The following is a 2833-nucleotide window of genomic DNA, read 5'->3' on the forward strand; positions in this document are numbered from 1 at the left end:
TGGAACAGTACTAGGAGGGAGTTTAGTAATTTTCTTGCTCAGCTGACCCACTTGTGCCTCCAAGTTTCTAATGGAGGACCTTGTTTCAGTCATGAAACTTTGAGTGGTTTTGATTAGATCAGAGACCATGGTTGCCAAGTCAGAGTGGTTCTGCTTAGAATTCTCTGTCTGTTGCTGAGAAGATGATGCAAAAGGCTTGCCATTACTAAACCTGTTTCTTCCACCATTATTGTTGTTGAAACCTTGTTGAGGTCTCTGTTGATCCTTCCATGAGAGATTTGGATGATTTCTCCATGAAGAATTATAGGTGTTTCCATAGGGTTCTCCCATGTAATTCACCTCTTCCATTGAAGGGTTCTCAGGATCATAAGCTTCTTCTTCTGATGAAAAGCTTCCTTAGTACTGCCAGGTGCAGCTTGCATTCCAGACAGACTTTGAGAAATCAAATTGACTTGCTGGGTCAATATTTTGTTCTGAGCCAGTATGGCATTCAGAGTATCAATCTCAAGAACTCCTTTCTTCTGATTAGTCCCATTATTCACAGGATTCCTTTCAGAAGTGTACATGAATTGGTTATTTGCAACCATTTCAATTAGTTCTTGAGCTTCTGTAGGCGTCTTCTTCAGATGAAAAGATCCTCCAGCAGAGCTATCCAAAGACATCTTGGACAGTTCAGACAGACCATCATAGAAAATACCTATGATGCTCCATTCAGAAAGCATATCAGAGGGGCACTTTCTGATCAATTGTTTGTATCTTTCCCAAGCTTCATAGAGGGATTCTCCTTCCTTCTGTTTGAAGGTTTGGACTTCCACTCTAAGCTTACTCAATTTTTGAGGTGGAAAGAACTTTGCCAAGAAGGCATTGACTAGCTTTTCCCAAGAGTTCAGGCTTTCTTAAGGTTGTGAATCCAACCATATCCTAGCTCTGTCTCTTACAGCAAAAAGGAATAGCATAAGTCTGTAGACTTCAGGGTCAACCCCATTAGTCTTGACAGTGTCACAGATTTGCAAGAACTCAGCTAAAAACTGATGAGGATCTTCCAGTGGAAGTCCATGGAACTTGCAATTCTGTTGCATTAGAGAAACTAATTGAGGCTTAAGCTCAAAGTTGTTTGCTCCAATGGCAGGGATAGAGATGCTTCTCCCATAGAAGTCGGGAGTAGGTGCAGTAAAGTTACCCAGCACCTTCCTTGCATTGTTGGCATTGTTGTTGTTTTCGGCTGCCATGGGTTCTTCCTCTTTGAAGATTTCTGTTAGGTCCTTTACAGAGAATTGTGCCTTAGCTTCTCTTAGCTTTCGCTTCAAGGTCCTTTCAGGTTCAGGGTCAGCCTCAACAAGAATGCTTTTGTCTTTGCTCCTGCTCATATGAAAGAGAAGAGAACAAGAAAGTATGGAATCCTCTATGTCACAGTATAGAGATTCCTTGAGGTGTTAGAGGAAAAGAAAAATAGAAGGAAGAAGTAGGAAATTCGAACTTATCAAGAAAGATGGAGTTCGAATTGTGCATTAAGGAATAGTGTTAGTCCATAAATAGAAGGATGTGAGAAAAGCGGAAGAAATTTTCGAAAATTAATTAAAAACATTTTGAAAAACTTTAATTGATTTTCGAAAACTAAGAGTGGAAAAGAAATCAAGTGATTTTTGAAAAAGATTTTGAAATTAGAAATCAAAAAGATATGATTGAAAACTATTTTGAAAAAGATGTGATTAGAAGATATGATTGAAAAGTTATGGTTTTAAAAAGATATGATTGAAAAGATATGATTTGAAAAACAATTTAAAAAGATTTGATTTTGAAAATTAATGACTTGGCTAACAAGAAAAGATATGATTCAAACATTAAACCTTTCTCAACAGAAAGGCAGCATACCTGAAATGTTGAATCAAATCATTAATTGATAGCAAGTATTTTTAAAAATGGAAAGAAATTGATTTTGAAAAAGATTTGATTGAAAAGATATGATTTGAAAAAGATTTGATTTTGAAAAATTTTGAAAACCTGAAAAAAATTGAATTAAAAACAGAATCTTCTCTCTTGTGCCATCCTGGTGTTAAACGCCCAGAATGGTGCACATTCTGGCGTTTAACGCCCAAAGCACTACCCTTTTGGGCGTTAAACGCCCAGCCAGGTGCCCTGGCTGGCGTTTAAACGCCAGTTTTCCTTCTTCACTGGGCGTTTTGAACACCCAGCTTTTTCTGTGTGAGTCCTCTGCTGTATGTTCTGAATCTTCAATTCTTTGTATTATTGACTTGAAAAGACACAAATTAAAAATATTTTTGGATTTTTAATAATGAGGAATAATCAAAATGCAACTAGAATCAAATAACAATGCATGTAAGACACTAACAAAATGAGAATGCATATGACAAACAACAAAAATACTCAAGTCAAGAGAATTTAAAGATCAGAGCAATGAAATCATCAAGAACATCTTGAAGATCACTTAAGACACATGAATGAATGCAAGAAGAATAGAAATATGCAATTGACACCAAACTTAACATGAGACACTAGACTCAACAAGAAACATACAATATTTTTTGGTTTTTATGATTTTGTAATTTTTTTTTTATTTTTTTTTTCAAAAATTAAGTGGAAAAAGAAAATAAAGATATCAAAATTCTTAATGAGAATTCCAGGAATCATGCAATGTTAGTCTAAAGCTTCAGTCTAAAGGAATTAGACATGGCTAGCCAAGCTTCAGCAGGACATTGCATTCAAGAGCTAAATTGATGAGAATCAATCAGCTTTGGTGATGATAAGAACATCACCTTGAAATACTAGAATTCAATCTTTACAACTCTGAAAAAAACCTAATCTAAGCAACAAG

At 35.8% G+C, this 2833-nt stretch overlaps 1 non-coding gene across 1 annotated transcript; it reads left to right on the forward strand.

Annotated features, from left to right (window-relative positions):
* The first annotated feature begins 716 nt into the window (after window positions 1–716).
* Window positions 717–824, forward strand: LOC130947480 (small nucleolar RNA R71). Its single transcript, XR_009072691.1, has one exon. It is a non-coding gene; the product is annotated as a small nucleolar RNA R71 (small nucleolar RNA).
* Window positions 825–2833: the final 2009 nt, after the last annotated feature.

Source organism: Arachis stenosperma, chromosome 1 (assembly GCF_014773155.1).
Source record: "Arachis stenosperma cultivar V10309 chromosome 1, arast.V10309.gnm1.PFL2, whole genome shotgun sequence".
In the NCBI taxonomy this organism is placed as follows: Eukaryota; Viridiplantae; Streptophyta; class Magnoliopsida; order Fabales; family Fabaceae; genus Arachis; species Arachis stenosperma.